This window comes from Carlito syrichta, unplaced genomic scaffold (assembly GCF_000164805.1).
Source record: "Carlito syrichta isolate Samal-C Ts95f unplaced genomic scaffold, Tarsius_syrichta-2.0.1 Scaffold291930, whole genome shotgun sequence".
In the NCBI taxonomy this organism is placed as follows: domain Eukaryota; kingdom Metazoa; phylum Chordata; class Mammalia; order Primates; family Tarsiidae; genus Carlito; species Carlito syrichta.
The window spans coordinates 3,583-25,695 of NW_007236026.1; the positions used below are offsets into that span (position 1 = coordinate 3,583).

At 38.4% G+C, this 22,113-nt stretch overlaps 1 pseudogene; it reads left to right on the top strand.

Moving 5' to 3' along the window:
- The first annotated feature begins 1,077 nt into the window (after positions 1-1,077).
- Positions 1,078-10,827, top strand: LOC103256684 (annotated as a pseudogene).
- The last annotated feature ends 11,286 nt before the right edge of the window (positions 10,828-22,113 follow it).

Below are 22,113 nucleotides of genomic sequence, written 5' to 3' on the forward strand. Positions count from 1 at the left end.
CCAAGGGCAACTTCTATGCCACTGCTCCTGCTGCCACCACCTCCACTGCAACTGTTGTGGGATAAAGGTGAGGTGTTCCCACAAACCAAATGTCCCTGCATGGTGATTCAGAAAGATCTAGGTTCCTTAGGGAAGAAGATTGGGTGTAAAAAGAAAGAGTAACAACATAGAGGATAAGATAGAGACTCTAGAGGGTAGAACAGAAAGCATGGCAACCTCCTGAGCCACTCAATTTATCTCTCCTTTTTTTTCCCCTCACCTGCTGGGAAGACCGCAAGCTCCCTGCCTCTGGTAACTTTCACTTTGCAGGTCTCAGCTCCTCCTATCACCACTGTCTTTGTCACCTGACCGCTGGCACTCCTATCCTGCTTGTCCCTCTGCTTCTGAACCCCATACTCCTCTCCTTCAAGTCTCACTCTGGCAGAAGGAAGTGCAAGACCACAGTGTGTGTAGATTCCCATCCTTTTTCCTGCCTCACACCTCATCCAGTTCATTCCATCATGACCCCTGTTACACCTGTCAAGTCTATCGATTCCATAGGAGTCATGTCTAGCATCTTCAATGAACACATCTGCTCACTTGACCTCGCAGCCCACCCTGGGGTCATTAACACCGAAAAAACTCCTTTTCTGAGGCTTTGACTTTCAGATCCACCCCGGATTTTGGGTGAGTGGACTCCCATTTTCCCCAACCAAATTTATAAACAGTGCAGGTGCACTCTCTAGTCATCAGTCTACATCTGCTCACCTACATTTATTTCTCCAGTCCCACTCCAACTTGTAACCATCCCTTTGGCTGGAAAAATACTTGTTAGCACAAATTAGGACACCCAGTGGCCAAGAGCAGGAAATCTGTTTCCCTAGTGTCCAGTTTAAGCAAGACTTTTTCTTTTTTTTTTTAGTTAGTCACTCAAGTTGGAGTGCAGTGGTCACTCCAGAATCGACCTGCTAGACTCGGGCAATTTTTCTACCTCAACCTTCCAAGTAGCCAGAATTACAGGCATACATTACTACACCTGGTTAATTTTTTATTTATGTAGAGACCTGGTCTCTCCAAGTTTTCTGGGCTGCTCTCAAACCCATGGGCTCCAGTAATCCACTCGCATCAGCCTCCCAAAGTGCTGGGATTACAGGCTGGAGGCTTTTTATCATGGTCCCTCCAGTGACCACCACTCTAGGAGCAGCACCTCTGCAACATTGTTTTCTAGACCAACTTTTGACTCCAATGTAATAGATACATCCCCTCCTTCCTAGACTGCCATTGGTCAGTCTTTCTTTGTATTTAGGAATAGTTCCCCACTCACACAGACCACCTGAGGTCCCATTGTTAATCATGGGTGGTACAATGGACAATGAAGCACTGTGGATTTTTAGGAAGCCCTGCAGTCCCCTTTTGTGTGAAAACACCAGGGAACCACCCAGCCAGGTTGTTCCTTGTGACTTTAGAGTAGGCAGCGTTGTTGAAACATACTTGTATTTGGAGAGCCCTGGTCAGCACAACTGGCTGTGATGTAAGGATGAAGACAAGCCACTGGGTCACCCTGGAACCTGCTAAGAACTTCAGGTGCTCCACTCCATGGGTGACTCCTCTCCCGGATCTCTCAAAATAATGAGAAACTCTTTCCACATATGGTTTCCATGAAAAGGCACTGGTCTATGAGAAAGGTACTCAGTCTCTTTAAGGTAAACATAACCTGCTCTAATTACATAAGTAAGAAGCTCCAAACCTTAAGAGTAGTTTGTATGCATGTGTATGTATGTAATGTGTGTGTGTGAGTATCTGACAGACCATGGGCAGAAAGATCAGTTGGAAGACACTGTATTGAAGAAACTCCTCCACAGAGAGTTGAAGAGACCTGCATGTATTATCAGCTGGGCACTTCCTGGCTTAACGGTTAATCTGGATGACACAGGCTCTGGGCCACTTCTCTATAGACTTCAGACTGGGAGATGGTCATTGCTGTTTACAGGTATTCCTCTTGCCCTAAAGATTTGACTCAATGGCTCCTTAGTTTCCCAGATGGGATGTGTACAAAAACTTTGTTCTTGTTCATCTGTCTCTGTTTACATGTGTTTGTTCTTTGCCTCAACTGTGGAGGAAGAATTGACATGGATGAGTACTGATGTGTTTTGAGTCAAATTTTATGCGAAACACTCTGTGTCCCAGGTACTAGGAAAAGGAAAGACCATGTGACCCACTCTTGCCTCTTCCTTCTATTTTTTCCCCCAATTTTTCTAAATTTTTTAACCTCATTGGAGATGGCATCATCCCCAATGTGTGTCAGCAAACTGTTCTTGCTAATTTAGTTTTTAAAATGTATTAATGTCTTTTTTCAATATTACTAAGGTTTGTCAACCCTACTGATTTCCCACTTCAACTAGAGAGGCTACACTTGGCATCTATCTTCTGGCACCTCTGTCAATCGTGTTTACTTTCATTTATCTATTCTGTGAACTTTTACATTTTGCCATGAAATTGCAACAAAGTATTCCACATTTTAACTGTATAGTTACTTTGAGGTGTAGCTGGAAATGGTGCACTCAGAAGATTCAAGAGAGAAGTGTGATCTTCAGATGTGCGGTCAAGTGAGTAAAACTGAGGCTTATGGGACCAAACAACTTCTAATTTTTTCTGTCCTGATACACATCTTGAGGACACATCTGGCTCTCAGAAATCTCCCCAGGAGTGGGATAGGGACCAAGATGTTCAGTGTCATGGGGTGTTAACAGTCACATAGATGTGGTAGGTCTATGATGGCACCTAGTCATAGAAAGGAGGCAGTGGTGACAGATTCCCAGAGAGAGGAGGTAAGGCACATCATGCACATAAGTATAGCATCAGCCAGGAGAAAGAGGGAGCAAGGGAGAACGCCTGAGCAAGATCTTGAATTATGGTTTTGGCCTCCTGAAGACCCACTATGGTCACTGCCACGTGTTCAGTAGGCTGGGGCCCTACACTTGGAGTGAGAACCAGGATGTTCAGTGTCTGTGGGGCGGGCAGCAATGTGAATAAGCATAGATGACCAGAAAGATCCTAGAAGTTGACGTGTGGCAGGCCTTCAAGAAGGTTGTACACAGTACAGCAGTCAGGGCAGCTTTCCTTGATTAGCCACACAAAACTCTTGTCAGATGCTCTTCCAATGAGTTTTTTGCTGTTGTTGATGACAACACAAGTGTGGATACTACCTGTATATGCCAAATTTTATTATGCATGTCCCACTTCATCAAAGACCCACAGCATGCCCTCAATGTCAAAACTCCATAATTTCAATGTGGAGAGAGGCTGAGGGAGATTGGTTAGGGAAGTTTCTTTTGTCTCAGTCAGATAAAAGGTAATCAATCCAGGATAGAAAACCAGGTCTGACTGTTATGCAACTTCTCCCTTTGAACTTGATGAAGCAGTTCTTGCATTAAAAAGAATCACAGAAGTGTAGTACATATGTCTCTAGTGGGCAAATTATTTGGTTGGAGGAAGTTTTATCATATAACAATTAATCAGCATATTCAATATACCATACCATTTCTATCTCCAATTAGAAAAGTGCAATAACATGGGTTGAATTACTAAAACAAATTAGTTCAGGGAAAGGTTTAAAGCCCCCCAATAATAATTTTCAAAAGTACTCTGGACCATTTATTAGTGGTACAATAGAGAGTCTCATATCCTTGAAATACTGGTTTCACTGTAATAATATGCTAAATTCTATATGAGTCTCTACTAAAACTTTACACACATAAAATTTTCACATTATTCTAGTAACATTTATGACTATTATAGAATACAGGCTAATCACAGCTTCTTAATTATGTGCTTTGTTAACACATGCGGTCGAAATCAATTGTATATATGTATGTACATGAAATCAATGTTATATCTATAATCAACACTAGCTTTCAAAATGTACTTTATGCAGTCGCATGGGACAAATGAGAATAAGGCAACAGGTTTACTTTAAAGAGTCATAATAAGACCACAAGTAGCCCCATGTACACCAGATTGTTTTAAATTTCAGTTTATTTTTTCTTAAGTGATTGTGCATGTCCTTTTAGCTTAGTATCGTAAGGAGCAAAGGAGGAGGCAGTTGAGATTGAAAGGGGAAAGGGTTAGCCCCATTAAGATAAATGTGAACTCTATGAGGTCTTTAAATACAACTTTTTAGGCAACCTTTGAGATTCCTAAAACTTGTTAATATAAATTGAGGGTATATAGAAATAGGCATGGGAATTTTTTGAGTTAAAAAATATGATAACTTTGAAATTCTTTACCTGCAATTCTATACTTGCTAAAGTTCATCTTGCTAAGTGGTAAAGTTACTTAGATTTCTAAGTAGTTCTTTCTAAGTAGTTTTTTCTGTTTTTTTCTAAGTAGAGTCTATATTTTTGCTTATTAAGACTAACAGATTACGTACCTTCTAACAAGAAATACCATGCTATCTGAAATAACAAAAATTGGATGAAATATATGAATCAATGGTTTTCAAGGCATTGCAAATCAGGCAATGGAAGGCTGTAATTTCTGGAGGTGTAAAAAAATGAGATGAATGCTATGACTATTTCAGCATATTTCTGAGGGAATTTCTCTACCATGTCCCAGCAAAGGAAAATACAATAAGGCCCTGGTGTACATCCTGAGATGTATACATACAGCAGAAAGTACAGATAAAGTAGAAATAATCATTAAAATACCTCAAAATATCCTTAAAAAATGCAGTTTTAGAAATAAATGTGAACATGTACATATGGAACAATATGACATACATAACAATTGCTAGACTAAACCCAACATTATCAATACTGGCATTACATATAAATGACATAAACATAGACTCCTCATACTGATCTAAAAAGAAATTGACTGCAAAACTGCCTTAGCAGATCCTTCAAGAAGTATTCCAGAAAAAGCACTCATATCACAGAAGAAAAAAGCGCCATGTGTGTTAGTTGCCTCTGAAGAACATTCAGTGGGACAAGACACAGAAGAAGAAGATAGTGATTATGGTGACCCTGACCCTGTTTAGGCCTAGGATAGTGTGTGTGTTTGTGTCTTATTTTTTGAAGAAAAGTTTAAAAAGTAAAAAAATAATTTAAAATAGAGGAAAGCTTGTAGAATAGGGATATACAATGTGTGATTGAACTAAGTCCTATTTGGAAAGTTAAAAAAGATTAAAGTAAAAGCTAGCAGTGAGCTAAAGTTTACTTATTACTGAAGAAAGAAAAGTATCTTTTGTAAATTTAGTGTAGCCTACGTGTACAGTGTTTGTAAAGTCTCCAGTGGTGTACAATAATATCCTAGGCCTTCATTTTCACTCTAGACTCACTCACGGACTCATCCAGAGCAACTTCCAGTCCTGAAAGCTTCATTCATGGTACAGATTCTACACTAGTGTACCATTTAAAATTTTTATAGCATATTTTTATTATACCTTTTGTATGCTCAAGTATGTTTAGATACATAAATCCTTAGTATTGTATTACTATTGCCTCAGTACAGTAACATGCTGTCCAAGTTTGTCGCCTAGACCAATAGGCTGAACCACATACCCTGGTTATGTAGCAGGCTCTGATATCCAGGTTTGTGTAAGTATACTCAATGATGTTGCACAATGATGAAATCACCTAACCATGTGTGGTTTTGTGATTAAACCACACAAAACCATACTTAAATTGGAGTACTTCCACCTATGCATTATAAATGCAATAAAAATATCTTTCAGCATTGACATTTAATTGAGCATTTTCCAGTGAAGGAAACCTAAGAGAACTGGTTGCCAGCAAAGCTGCTCTTGTAAAAAGAAAAAAAAAATGCCAGAGAGGGAAGTTAGCCATGAAGAAAGGGTAATAGGAATGGTCAGTATCTTGATGAATGTATACCAGATTAGTTTTATTCTCTTAAGTTTTAAGAAATATGCATGAATGTAAACAGCAAAAATTGTAGTTTCCTGTTTGAGGGGACATACAGAGTATATAGATAAGATATACAAGTCAACTCATACATAAAATTGAAGTAGAATTTGAAGTTTAATTTGAAAAGATAAAATAACATTACTTCCAAAAAGATTGTGAGAAGATATATATATAACTTTTATATCTATCCAGATAGAGAAAGATATCGATATATAGCTTGACATATAGTATATATTTATATGTCTATATCTATATATGTGCATGTATGAGAGGGAACCCCCAAAATCCTGGAATTCTTTTTTGAAGGGTGGGCACACTCAGAATGTGCTCCTCTGGATCAAATGGTCAACCCAAGATTTCATCTGGAAGTCTTGAGAAAGTTGCATCTGATATGTAGAATAAACATCCCACCTGTGGCAAATAAGTCTTGGTTCTTCCACCATACCAATGTACCTGCTAATACAGTGCTGGGTGTTCAGAAATTTTTATGAAAAAGGGCATGATCCCATGCCCCACCCTTTCTATGCATCTGCTCTCATGTTGAGCATCTATTTTGGGTGTCCTGGATGAAACAAATTCTCAGAGGAAAACATTATAGCAATGTTGAAGAGGTCAAACACAAAATTGGTAGAAGTATTAAAAGGCATTAAATTCAGGAGTTCAAAAACTGTTTTACCAGTGGAAAATAGCTGTATTGCATCAAATAAAAAGTACTTTTAAGGTGACTGAAGTTAAGACATGTAAGAATAAATTGACAATTTTTTATAAATAAATTTCAGTTTTTGGGTTCCCTAGTACATTAATGTCCAGAGTAATACTGAAATATAACACAAAGAATCAGCCAAAATTCCAATGGAGAAATTAAAATGAGCTACTAAAACATTTTCAAATAGCTTTTTAAAAGCAGGAAAGAAGAACAATGAACAAAAATTAACGAAGACAAAGAGAATCATAACTAAACAATAGACCTAAATTCAAACCTGTCAGTAATTATATGAAATGTCATTAGCCTAAGCACACCAATTAGAAGAGAGAATTTGTCAGATTAAATTTTCTAGTTCTATTCTAATTCAAAATACAATTTATATTTAACCTAGATAGGTAAAAGTATGGAAAATTATGTGTCATGCACACCTGCTCTGTCTGTTCAATGTACTGTAACAAAAATATTATGAACTGGAGGGCATTTGAAAAGCAAACATTTATTTCTCATGGTTCCAGAGGCCAGGAAGTATAATATCCAGGTGATGCAGATTCTTGTCTGGTGAGAGTTTTCCCCTCATATATGGCAGCTTTTCCTGCAACTTCATATGTTGTTTCCCATACAATTAGTTCCCCTTACCCATGGTTTCATTTTCCATGGTTTCAATTTTAAATTGCATGCCATTTTGAGTAATGTGATGAACACTTCATCTGGGGAATTGATCCTGTGTCCAGAATCCCACATTGTCCATCCTGGCCACCCATAGTGGCTTAGTAGCCATCTGTTTTATCAGTTAGACTGTCATGGCATTGAAGGGCTTGTGTCCACCTAACCCTTATTTAATTTTGTCCTAGTCCCAACGTACAAGACGAGTGAAGCTGGCAATTTGGATATCTCAATGAGCCAAGCAGTGCTTCCTATATGTGAAAACAATGAAAGTTTTGACTTAAGGAAAAAAAAATGTATACCGAGGTTGCTGAAACCTAGGTAAGAGCAAACCTTGTATCTGTGACACTGTGGAGACGTCAAAATAATTTTAACCACCTTTGCAGTGGCTACTCAGGCTGTGAAAGGTAGTAGAGGATTTAGTACTATCTAAGATTCCAAACATTTATTTAGGGTAATATCCCATATTCATTCTAGATTACCAGGCATTGAATTGTGTGGCTTCTTCTGGAACCAGGCAGAAACCTCATGCACCCTGAACCCTAAGAGGTAAGCTGGCACATTTAACTTCTTTATTTAATAAGTAAGGATTTTAAGAAAATTAAAGTGACCATCATGCATATTCACATGGTGGCCTGCGTACTCAATCTCTAGCTTTCCAATTCTAAAACCTATCCTCTCGTTTTTGTTTTTGTTTTTGTTTTTTTTGGAAGGGACCTATGTAGGAAATTAAGAATACACAATTTTTAAAAGTTATAAGAGGACGATGAATGTTCATCTTTCCCTGGACAATTTACCTAGTAAACATTATGGAGTTGTCATTCTGAGTATGAGTAATCTGGAGGTGAATCAATCTTCTTTACTTATTAATTCTGGAGAAATTATTAAAGGTTCACACAAGAACAAAAACATTTAGTCCATGCCTTCATTTAACTTAGTTGGGATATTTTTTAAATGTTTTCAACAAATGTTTATGTAAGAAGTGCCAAAGGGTTGGCAAAGAAGAGAAAGCATATAACAGTTCAGAAGAGCAGGGAGACAACACATTTTGGGGGCAATTGTGGCAGATTTCCCAGGGGTGGTTAGAATGTACAAGTTTGACAAAAGTATCAGCCTAGTCTAGCGTAAGGAGCATCATAATATATTATAGATGATTGTAAGGGGATAGTGTGATCAAAGTTGGTAGAAAGTATTGGCCAAAGAAACACTGGGCAACCAGATTTCTCTGAGGTTCTTTTTTGGGATGTTGTATAAATTATTTCAACTGTCTTGTTAACACACCCATCATCTGGAAAATGAATAAACTGGGTCACATAATTTTAATTTCTCTCATAATGCTAAGGATAATTTATAATCTTTTGCCATGTGAAATTCACTGAATTAATCATTTTTCATAGATGAATTTATTTTGTCTTCACAATAATCCCATGGTGCAGACCCCATAATGGCAACTTAAGGGTGACACTAATCAGTGACTTGACTTCTATCTAGTATCTTCTCAATAATTTTTAAAATGCAGATGATCGGGCTCCATACTACACAGAGTTAAGGAGTTTAGCATCTGAACAAGTTTCTCAGATGGTAAACTTGTGAATGAATTTTTTGAGAAGTCCTGTTATCCAAACAGTTTTATTATTGTGTTTATGGAAATCTGACCAAATGCCTACAGTAGTTTGCTCAATATCAGTCAGCAAAAATATGATAGAACAAGTTTTAAGGGAATTTGGCCAAGCTCTTAGCCACTGTCTTGGCACCTTTAGTTTCTATGGTTCTATCAATCTACACTGTGGATAAGTAGGGAATTAAGTTGGAAAGAGAAGCATAGCAGGGTGGAGATAAGAGTGCTTTGCAGCCTTTTAGTCAGGGAAAATGGATTTTTTTTTAATTATTAAAAGTAAAGACACTAATAGAAAATTCTATGGTATTCAAATAAGAAATGTTAAAATACATGGACAATGAAATTTTTATTATGCGTGTAGGCAAATATCTCAGGAATGCTTGGAGTGATTTTTTTCAGTATATGTGACAAGAATGAATGACTGAACAAGCAGGAGAGTGGGTCACATTCCTGTGTTATAATAAAGATTTTTTTCTCACAGGTAAACTAGTTAAACTTATATAGTTGTTACTAGGTTTATATAAGGTGATCTAAAAAGCAGCTGGATCCTAGTAAGAAGTTATTAAATGGGTCAGTCCTTGCGGTGCCATGGTGGGCTCCTGCCCATTGCACCACCGGCATGACTTCTGGTCCCAGGGGCTGCCCCGGTCCCTGGTACCCCAGGGAAGGATCACCAGCCCCCACCCGCCCTGGGCTTTGCAGGTGCCTGCTCAGCATATCCGCAGTGACCATGGTGGCCTCCACTCCACACAACCTGCAGTCCTACCTGCGCCTTACGTGACTGGACAGACCAGTCTGAACCTGGCTTCTGGACCTGCCTTTCACCTGGAGCACTGGATTGGCAGCTGAACCAGATTGTTTTCCTGAAGGGTACATGCTGTCCCTCTTTGGCACTGGAGTCATTCTGATGTGTGCCACAGGCTGATTTTTTTTTTTTTTTTTTTTGAGTTGGAGTCTCACTCTGTCGCCCCGACTGGAGTGCAGTGGCCACTCCTGGCCACCGCAGCCTTGACCTGCTGGGCTCCAGCGATCCTTCCGCCTCAGCCTTCCAAGTAGCTGGAACTACAGGCGTGCTCTACCACGCCCGGCTAATTTTTTTGATTTATTGTAGGGATGAGGGCTCGCCAAGTTGCCCAGGCAGGTCTTGAACCCACGGGCTCAGGCAATTCACTCACCTCGGCCTCCCAAAGCGCGGGATTACAGACTGAGCCACCGAGCTCGGCACAGGCTGTACTTTTAATGACGTGTGGGACCAGCACTACGATGAAAGGATCTCAAGAACAGCAAATCGCCCAAGAGCCGCTGGAGACAGGTCAACTCTTTTGTCCTTTGCTTTTCTCGGAAGAAGTTGACCTTGGCGCAGGATGTTCATCTGTGTCCGAACTGCTCCATTCTAGTTCTGGTGGCAGCATCCTTACTACTTGTCGTCACCCACTCACAAATGAAAAGAAGGACATAGTGGCCTCAATGAGTCCTGGGGTTGATGTTTAAGTGGGGGCGTTACTTGGCTGGTCTGCCCTGAAGTTTTCCTGTGAGCCATCTGACTGCCTGCCTCTTTATTTTCTGGAGTCACATAGACACTCTTTATGACACTGTGTATGCCCATCAGGACAAAAGAGACGACGCTGTGATTGGCCTAAAATCCACAGTGCTGCAATTCAGCGAGGACACTAAGCTCTGGCTCGGTGGCTTTGGTGCAGTGATGCTGGGGGCACTGGGCCTGGTGGGCATGAACAGTGGCCAGACCCTCCCCTATTATGCCAAGGGTCGCTGTGGGCACCCACCTGGCTCACCACATTAACACTCTGGTCATCCACAGACCTGAGGATTATTGGGATTAATTTGCCTCCAGTCAAACTCTAGGACTAATAGTTTTTTTTGGGATTGTCCATGGGAATTTGTTAAAAGAAAAGAAGACAGAGAAAACAGAAAAATGAGTAGAATAGAAAATGTGTGAATAAAGTTTATGTCGGAATTAGGAAAACAATTGTTTACAAAACATAATTAGATTTGAATACAAAATCTGCTGCAATATGTTAAATAATGCAGTACCTAAAGATTGAGAGCATATTTGCTTGGATTTTGATTTAACTATTTGCTAGAAAAATCCCTCTCTGTCACAGAAACTAAGGTCTTGGAAGGATATGACAACCCTGAGTATTAAAGTGAATGCATTCTTTGGTGCCTTATAATTCTCATCTGGGGTCATAGGAATTGGATGTATTTAGACACTTTGGACAAACCTGGTGTGTGTCTCATCTAAATGAATGTCTTTACAGGAAAATGAACTTTTTGGGAACAATACAAGCTGCTCTGACCAAAAAAAAAAAAAAAAAAAGAAAGAATTTATTAAATGCCAGTGATCATTATTATTCTTATCTCTTAGGAACAACAGACAAATTCTCTTGAATGAATAATAATAAATCCAATCTAGTTCTTCATCAGAGAGTTTATGTGGGATGAAGAAAGGAGACAGCAGTGTGAAATTGATAAAAAGAGGCTGAAACGCAATAGAGCAGAGTCACTAGACCAGGAAGACAGCCAACAGAGCCATTGCAACAGCGAGTGCAGCACAGAACGCTAGCCTCATTCTCCTGAGTGTGTGATCATTGAAACTGCATTGTCTAGTTTTGTGCTCCAGTGTATTCTCATGGCTGAAGTCCTTTGTGTGTAATTAGATGTATATTCTTAGAGTTGTCCTTGAGTGTTGCAAAATATTATGCAAGTAGTTACATAATTTTTGTATGTAGAATAGAATGATGTCTATTTCAGCAGAATTTTCATTGTATCAGGCATACAGAAATGTAACTGGTTATTTAATGTTGCTTTTATACACATTGTCTTTTCTGTGTATTTCTATTTTTTCAATATATTTGTTGTTGAATTTTTATGTGAACATTCATATATTATCTATTCATATGAATAGTTTTTTCCCATGATGGTTTTGTGCCTTACTGAAGGGATAGTGTGTCTTCAACCTGTACTTTTTAATCAATCCAGCCTTTGGAGTTACATCAACAGACTCAAATTTCTAAGATTAAGTACTCCAGAGTTTCAGATAATGCTTAGACCTTAGAATGTTTTGATTTTTCTAAATGTTTTCTAAAACATTCTTATATCCATCTTTAGTCTGGCCCTAGGAGGCAAGCAGAGAAGATATTTAGTCACAAATTACAGGTTAAAAAAAGAAAGGCTTAGCAGTTACTTGATTCTGCTCATGATCAAAGGACTAGTGATTCTCATACCTGGGGCTTGGATTCACACTTTCTGTCTGTCAGATCCAGTGTCTTTCTAGTATATCATGTTATTATGCACTTTGATAGATGAAAGTAGTTATTTTATTTTGGGCAAAATGAAACCAAATGATAATCATTTGTCTAATAATGAAGAGGAAAAAACTAGTTACATACCTTTTGTATGTAACTCAGATCAAATAATATATAAGCATTTACCAATTACTAATCTAGTTGCTTAGCAACATACCTTCATATTACAGAGAGAAAATGTCTCAGTTGAGTGAGTTAGGTCATTGCCAGAATTTGGATATAAAAGGAAAATTATATGAAAATGGCCTCTCCATTGCTTCAACCTGGTCCTTACATAATAATGACATGATAATAACAGCAATAACAACTACCACCACCACAAGACAACATTATTAAGTACCATCTTCCACCACTTCATGCTTCTCCCTCTGCATACAAAAAATAATGCTGGAAGCTGCTTCAAATGAATCTCAGTGCTCTGGGAAATTCAACCAACCAGTATTTATTAGTGATATACACAAAGAACTGTGTATCATACACAAGGAACTGTGCAATCAATAAGCTACAAATCTCACTAAAGTCATGTTGGAGTCACCCAACAGCTGTTCAGTATTAAGATGTCTCCTCCTAAATTGCACAGATGAGAAGAATCCACACCACCAAATGTTGCTGACAACTTTATATTGGCTCCACAGCAGCAGAGATAAAGATGAACTGGGAGAAGCCAAAGACACACAGCAGGTAAACCCACTACATAGATGAAGAGCTTTATTATCAGGTAGGAGGTCAGAGCTTTTCCTGAAATGTTATGTGGGGAGCATACAATTCACTCATGCTCAAAGGTACAAAGAAAGTTAAAAGCAGTATTTGAAAACCATACTATTGGCAGATGTGGCTAATCCAACAGTGTCTGCATTTTTTTAATCATCAAAGTAGTAATATTCTGAGAACATGAAAATATTACTAAAAGCTAAATTAATGAAAGGAAAAGGAACCAATTCATAAATTAATTTTTAAATGAAAGCTCTCCAAAGTAAAACTTCCTTTGCTTAAAGCCAGGTACCTATGAATGTGCTTTCTGAGCAGAACTTCTTGCATGAAAATAGACACTTTTGTAGGCCAAAATAAAACAGAAAGTGTTCAATAAAAAAATTAGCTGTTGGCATGGACAGCTAAACAGAAGTACAGCGGATGAGTTTATTATTTCCTGGCTGTATATTTGGATTCTAGAAACACCAAATAAATACTCTGTCCATGGCAGAATCTATGCCTTACAGAGAGCTTTTGTCTCAGAAGCTCAATGGGAGGCATCTCTTGCCTCTGTTTCTGATAAGTACTTTTGATAAGTGCAGATACTGTTGGTCTAGCTGACGCTGTGGTTTCCCAGGGCTCACTTAAGCTGTAAGGTATCTTGGAATTTTGAGCATCTTGAGAATGGCTCTTCCACTCAGCTTGCCTGGGGTTACCCCTCATGGCTCATTATACAGCAGTCTGTCCCCAAGTCTTGCTGTCCCCTATTCTCAGTTCATCTCTGGCCTCATGGCAGTGGGATAGCAGACATTGTGACAGATCTTCAAGGTCTCCTTTAACATGTCCTATGATGGGGACTCTGATGGAGCTGCCTCACTAGTGGTTAAGATGCCCTCTGCAGGAGCTGGCCTTCGGGACCAAAGAGAAAGGTGGGAACTAGCTTCTAATGAATGTAGACTGGGAATTTAGGTTCTACTTAAATTCAACCAGAACCCGATAAATTGGCACCACACTCTATGGGCAGCCTAGGGACATGCTGACTTAATCTTATTACTCTTTTTTATTTCTGTATGTCCAGTCAGACACAAATACGGCCAAAACAAGTTCCAGGTCAAGTTGTAGAGGAAAATATTCATTGAAAGCAGAAAAGAACATCTCTACAAAAAATAGTTAAAAATTAAAAAATAACTGAGTATGTGGCATATACCTGTAGTTCCAACTACAGGTGAGGACGGAAGCTTAGGCAGAAGGATTGCTTGGTTCCAGGAGTTTGAGGCTGCAGTAGCTAAGATCATGCCACTGCACTCTAGCCTGGGTGACCAAGCAAGATACTGTCTCAAAAAAGTACAAAAAAGAGGCAAGTCCTGTTTCTGAGAATGAATGACCTCAGGAAGATGGCAGTTTGCTTCAAGCCTCAGTAATCTTTCATGTTTTTACGAAAGAGCTCCCTACTTTTCCAAGGACATTAGAAGATGGAATAACCCAAAACATATTCACAATTCATGTGGAATAGAAAAGCCTGAAAGAGTACATTACTGACTTATAAACTGCTTTTGATACCATGTAAGGCAAATACACTAGCTTGTGACTCCATAGCTGTAGCTGCTTTATTACCCACACATCATTATTTATTTCCACTCAGACCTACAAAGCCACATGCCCTTTGCTCACACCCAGAACATTATCCGGGAGGGAAAAACACAATGAACACAAAAGTCTGCGAGTGTGCCTTCAGAAATATGCTGCTTGAAATATGTTGAATACAAATGCGCTGGACAATGGTAGGTGAGAAGTCTCTACCTGAGAAAGTGAGGAGGAGGGGCAAGGAACCTTACCCCATTCATGTCTATGGGACAGAGCTTTGCTTGCTTCCTGACCTCATGACAGGGACTGTGTACCCAGGTTATTGATGATCTCAATTCTACCAACTCTTGTTCCTGTTGTTTAGTCTGTGCTGACCCATGTCTTGGATTTCCAGATGCCCTAACTTCCTGATTTTAGCTTTCTGAGCTCCTTCATCTTGGTTTCTGCTTGCTTGTTAGACTTCCACTTGCAAGCCTCAGCTCCAGCCTGGGTTGATCTCCCTGACTTTCTTTCGTGTCTGTACTTAGGTGCACACACACTCTTCCCTGTGCTAGCTGACCTTCTGACCATCAATCCTTTCAGACCAGATGCTCCCTGCCTGCAGGTCTCTGTGTTCTTGGCCTGATATGCCCAGCCCTGTGCTTGCTTAGCACCAGGGAAACTGGGTAGCATCTTACATCTTCCTGAGTCACACTTTTGCCAATTGGGCTTCATACATAAATTTAAAAAACTGTCAACATCTAGGACACCATGTTAAACCCAAAATTCAAAATCCGAAAGACCACCAAAGAGCCAACTCCGATGCAAACACACGAGGGTCTTTATTCAGGCTCGAGTCTGGGCTCACGTATGAAGTCGATGCAGCAGCTTCAGGGACGAGAGACCAGACCCAGGCTAACACACACCTTTTATACATAATTCTGAAGGGGTGGGGTGACTTTACAAACTTGTGCACACAGACTTGGATAAAAACTATATGATGCAGTTACAAAGACTTTGGTTGATTTAAGTTTGATTTGCTCGGGCTCAGGCTTAGTTACTTGTGATGGACAAGTAACTGCCAAACGGGCAGAATGGAATGCCAGATAAGCTAGGTTTAGTGATCAGGCAGGAGGTTTTAAACAACACTGAGCTTACCAGGAGAGAGACGCCACAGAGGCTACCACAATTTAAGCAAAGGAATGTCCGGAAGGGGTTTATTGCTTAACATTCACACTGCTAGCAGCAGTTGCAGAACTCATATAGTAATAGTTCTTTTTTGAGTTTTTTTGAATCTCTTGGGTCTCTCAACCAGACCCAAGTAAATGTAAACATACATTTAAAAACCCATCCCAAATCTAACATAAACACTTTTAGCTAATTGAAATTATTGCTATCTTTCAGAAACATAGAGAACTGGCTAGTCTCATTGAATGGAATTGAAAAGACTATATATCTACAACCCAACTATTTCAGTTGTATATAAATATCAACGAAGAAAAAGACAATCATAGGCTAATTAAAGCCCATTCCTTGTGGAAGACCAGTGCCTGATTTTTCTGCTGAGAAACAATTGTCCATCAAATATGTGTGGACTATCCAACTGAAAATGCAAGAACTGTCCAACTATAATTAAGATTCCTTCAAGGAATAAGCATATTCCAGCTAATCTGGTTTCAAGAATCTAATGATGGCCAGGAGTGGTGGGTCACACCTGTAATCCAAGCATTTTGGGAGCTGGAGACAAGAACCTGGGTAACTTGGCCAGACCTCATCTCTATAATTAAAAAAAGAAGAATCTAATGAATCTAATGTTCTTCTCATCACATCTTGCTGCCTTTTAAATGCTAACTCCAGTATTTTGGGGTTAAATCGTTTATACACATGCTAATATAATGTTAAAAGGAAGAAGCTGAATGTGCCACTGCATTCCAGCCTGGGCAAGTGAGACTCCAACTCAAAAAAAAGGAAGAAGTTGTATGACCTACCATAAACAGGTAGCCCATTTTTTAAAATTTGCATTTCTTTGATGACTAGTGAGGCTGAGCAAGGTAGCCCATCTAAAAGGCAAGGGTGACCTCTCATTCCTCAGGAGTTTTCCTTAATATTTATCTTTCTGAGCTGTTTGATAGAAAAGCACAAGAAACTAAAAAGTTGTGTCATTCATTGTTAACATCTTCATTTTAAAAGGAAATAGAGCTTTATTCTCACTTTTCTCATATTTTAATCATGTGAAATTAAAAGGTGACATGGAATCACACACTTCATGTATAATTTGTAGCCTGGAGCAGCAGACTGCTTTCAAGGTGTGAGCGCTAGCAATGGGCGGCCTTTGCAGAGCAAGTAAAGCCTTAATCCAGGACTCTTTCCTCAGTACCTATAGCTCTTTCAGAGCAAGCTAATTAATTGCCAGTGCTGGGTGACACGCTCTGCAGCTTGGAGCCTTCTTGGTTAATTAACTTTGAATTAACGTTAGTCTCATTTGCTAAAGGAAGTAATTTCTTTTTTCCCCTTTAATATGAATATTTTTATTTAGCAAGTTATTTACTATAGTTGAAATCTGAAGAAATTAGTGAGTAAGCATGTTATTTCAAAGAAAACAAATTGGCATGGGACCTCTGCATTGTGAAAAGATGTACCTGCCCCTGACTCTGCTACAAACCTGGACGACCAAGACCTAGGGTGATTGTTTAGGCTTCTGATATTTTAGCAGACCCAACAGAGTCAGAGAGGCAGAAATTACATCCTCTCCTTCCTCATGTACTCTTACTGTCAGGTTACCTGGGATGGAGTCTATGCAGATTGCTGAAAACAATGGCAAAATACACTGTGTAATAAAGTGTACTTGTAACAGCCATGTTCAAATGCAATGAAATGAGGAAAGGAAGCAGTTTTTGTTTTTAATAAAGTAGAGTCATGTTTTACTATCTATTTAGGAGACTGAGGTGGGAGGATAGCTTGAGGTCAGGAGTGCAGTGCTAATGCACTCCAGCCTAGATGACAGAGAAAGACCCTGTCAATAAATAAATAAATAAATAAACAAACAAAAAGATAAATAAATAGTAGAGAATCAATTTCCATGAAGACCTTGAAGATTTAGTTCCAATATCCAAGTTAAGATGTAAAAAAGTCTGGACCATATTAAATTGTATATCTAACTAATGTTTACTTAAGTGGGCATATTATTTGAAGGCATGTGACTTTACAATATGTAAAGTTAATGTTTTGATGCTGTGGATACTGTAATTAGAATCCTAAGTTAAATCCACATCCCCCCTTTTTATTTCAGAATCTGGAACATAATTGCATTATTTTAAGTAGCCAGATAAGACTAAAGTAGTATCTCAACTTTACTATGACATTGTTAATTATTACTACAATTTTCTGACACTAAATCCTTGGCTTAGAATAAAATCACTAAGTCTGATATTATTATGAGGAAAATAATATTTATGTTCTGATACATAAAGTACATGTTCTCTAAATCAAAATGCCATCCAGCTGTGTCTGTAAATATATTCATGTGCATTTGGACAGAATGAAACTCATGTTATATAATCAATCAAACAATTGTCTTTTCCTTGTGTGAATTCCCACATTTACACAACAGATATGCTTCAGAAAATTGTTTGTAATTTAAGATTTTATAAAATGAATCTTGTTTCACATTGATTTCTATTACAATTTCAGACACATCTTATCTTTATGAATGCTATTCAATTGAGAGTGGCCACAGATGCTTTCTTTAAATAACAATGCTTTCCTCCTATCCTGTCAAACAAATCATTAACAACAACAAACTCAGAGGGTAGTTCAATGCTGTATTTAAAGATACGCAGAAATGACTCCTAATGCATGACTAATTACCATGAAATGGCTAAGAAATATATAAGGTTCTTCACTTTTTACATGAACCTTTGTCTCCATAGACAAAAACCACTTATTTTTAAGATATGTAATCATGGCTTAGATCTTTATTTATAGTACTTGGATATAAAAAAGATTTGACTCAAGTTTTCAAGTGTGAGAGTCCTCAGCATGAAAATGGCAGCTGGAGTTATGAGAGTGGATGGACAGCCAGGCAGGTGCAGAGCAGATAGTGAGAATGGAGAGTGGCCCATGATAGGTCCATGAGAAAACCTCCACAGTAAATGAGTGGATAGAAAAAGAGAAGATTGCAAAGAAGCAGCCAGAGGGGTAAGAAGACAGATGGAACAAGTGATTAATAATGTTACATGCTCCCAAGAGACCAAGAAAGACAGAGAATGCAAAGTGTCCTTTGGATTAGAATTAATGAGTTCATTATTGACCTTGAACACGATCAGAGTGAAGTACATTTCAGTGGGTTGAGAAGTAAAGGTAAAGGGGTCTAGATTATTCATTTGAGAAATTAAACTATGAAATACAAGGAAAAATATAAAATATTAATTTTTTAGGCCTTTACCCAAGTGCCTTATGCCGAATAATAATGCCATAGTATGGCTTTGCTTTTTTATAGAGCTTAAGTTTAATATAAAAGCATCCATATTAAATAGTTCTATAGCTTATAAAAATTAAGAAAGATGTCTTTCATCTTATTATCTATGAATTTATTTATTCATGTTATTCCATAAACATTGATTGAGCATCTAATATTTATAGGTTACTAGGCTATTACCCAAATTTCCCTACATAAGGATCCACACACACAAAAAAATCTTTAAAGAAAGACTAGGTGTCTACAGATAAATCTTATGTGTCACTTTATTGGGCAAGAATAATATAACCTTAACCTAATATAAAAAACACAAAGGATTTAGAATCAGGCTTGGTTTAAATCCTAGCTCTGCCACTTACTTAGATGTGTAAGAAAATAATGACTCTTATGACAAGGATCTAGTGTGCAAATAAATGGTATGCTATGTGGAAAAGTGGTCATCAGAATGATGTGCATACAGTAAGAGCACAACAAATTTTCTTCCCTCTTCTGTTTTTCCTTTGTGATCCATTTGCGTTAGCTGCCATAAAGTTCAGAGCCTGATTAATGTCCAAGAGGAATAACCAACTTGGTCTAGGGACTGGTATCTCTCTCTTTCCTTCTACCTGGTTTCTAATATACATTTTAAGATCTAATTTATTTCACAAATATTTCATTTTGGGGAAACTGGTAAGCAGAAATTGTGTGAGATTATTCTGCCATTTATTCATCTTCTAAGGGATTTTTTTCTTTACACTTTTATAAGATTGCTGAAAGGAGCTCACATCTAATGGCATACTATATGCTAATATTATATTAGTCAATTCTTGTAGTTCTCTCAAAGTTATTACAGTTAGTTGGGTCAAAATGGGATGTTGCTATGGTCTGAATGTTTGTGTCCCCCTTTCTCCTCAATTAAATTCATGAGCTGAAATCCTAACCTCCAAGTTGATGGTATTTGGAAATAGGGCCTTTTGTAAGGTGATTAGGTCATGATGGTGGATCCCTTATGAATGGGATTAGTGCCCTTGGAGAAGAGGTCCCAGGGGCTTAGGTGTTTGCCTTTCTACCATGTGAGAAGACAGTGAAAAGCTACCATCTATAAAATAGAGTGAGCACTCACCAGACAATGAAAGTGATGGTGCCTTAGTTTTTGACAGCCTCTAGAATTGCAAGAAATAAATTTCTGTTGTTTATAAGTTACTCAGTCTATGATTTTTTTTGTTATAGCAGTCCAAAAGAGCTAAGACAGATGTTGTCTGTAATTCTAGGTTATTTACAAATACTTTGTGAGCTCAACCTAGAGTAGAAAATTGCTCAAGGGTACTTTCAGGCCTATGATCTCAGCAGAGCTCATGAAATCAAAAATAAAAATGGAAGTGGAAAAAGTTATATAAATTAAGACTTATGGTGCTATGTATCCCTTAGCAAACAATTGTTTAGTATTATAGTACTTGAGTATTTTAGAGTTCACACAAGAGAGGAAGAAAAAGAAATAGTCAAGAGTACAGGCATGGAGCTAATTGTCTGACTCCAAATCTTCTTTCTGCCACTCTCTGCTCTATAATCCCGGTCAAGTTCCTTAACTTTCCTGTCCATAGTTTTCTCAGCAGTAAAACAGGTAAATAAGAGTGGCTACCTCTTAGAACTGTTGAGAGATTTAAATAAGCTGATATATATATATATATAAAACCTGGGTCTTAGACTAGTACCTGATTCATAGTAAACACCCAGCAAATGTTTACTCTCATTATTGTTATGATAAAACATTAATTTGAAAGCTATATTCTAATTGTTTCTTTTTAGAGATTCTTTCTCATAAGCATCTTAAAATATGGATCCTAAGGAGCAAGGAAAAAGATAAGCCTTTGCCCTGTGCCCTGCTACACTCTGAAGATTCCCACCAGGGCTTGTCAATATTGCAATTGACTATGCTATTGACTTTGACATCATTTTCAGGTCTTGGATATCTTGAATATGAATTTTGGTAGTGCTGTTTGCTAGGAAGATCTCATCTACATCTAACAAGTGCTGAAAAGAGGACATTCTCAATTTGAGCCAATAAATTGGGGTCTTCTACAAGCCTTAAATCAGACATCAATAAAATCCCTGTTAGTGCAGTTGCTTTGTCCTGAAAACCACTAAGTGAAACTAGATTCTTACGTCAACCACGTGTCTGGAGTCTTTGTGTGCTGGAGGCAATTACTTGGTTCCTTCAGTGTGTTCTCATGTCAGAATGACCAGAGACAGGGCAACTGATTGTCAACTTTACCAAAACTCTGTAGCCAGTATTCTGGGGACACTTAGACAATATGTGTGCAAAATCAATACATATGCAAAAACAAAATACTGTGTTAAGCAAACGAATACAGCTGGGCCACAAACTAAATTAGGTGTAGTAGACAGTATTGCTTTTCTTAAACACACTAGAAATAAATTGTCCGTGCTGGTCACAGAGGCTGATAGATCCTGATTGCCATGTCTTTCACATCAGCCAGGCACCTGCCAGTGTAGTCCCTGGTCAAGATGAGGAATAGGCCAAAAGCGTGATTCACTATACTGCTTCTTACAATTGGCTATAATTATTTGCATCTTCCTCACAGAACTGAAAGCTCTATATGGTAAGACTCCTGTCTATCTTTCCTACAACTGTCTCCCCAAAATTGCCTTGTCCTTAGTAAGTACTATACAAACACAGGTGAATGGATGGATGGACAGAGTTGCCTTAAAATCACTGACAACACTGAAGAAGTTAGTCTAGCTGCATGTCCTTTTGAGAGGGTCGGCCCTAGATTTCTTCCATGCCTTCCCATTCATAGAAATGCTTAGAAACATTGGTCTAGGTGGAGGTGGACTCTTATTCAAGGATTGCTTCAGCCCAGAGGTTTTGTAAGGCTACGCGATAGCTTCCAAAACAAGCCTGTCAGATTTTATGAACAGGTTCTTCATCATCTATAGTGAAAGTAATTATTCTTAATGTGTATGGGCATAAGAGATTCTGTGTATTGCTCTTTAAAGGGTGCAGCACAGTCCAACTTTTTAAGAGTTCCCCAGATTCACCAGTATCTTTGCTTCTCTGCCTCCATACTCATACCTTTACTCATCCTCCAATGTTCCCTTAGGGAAAGGGATAGTCAGAGCTGATGCTTAAGATTGCCTGTTCTGATGTCAGTTCCATGAGGGTAAGG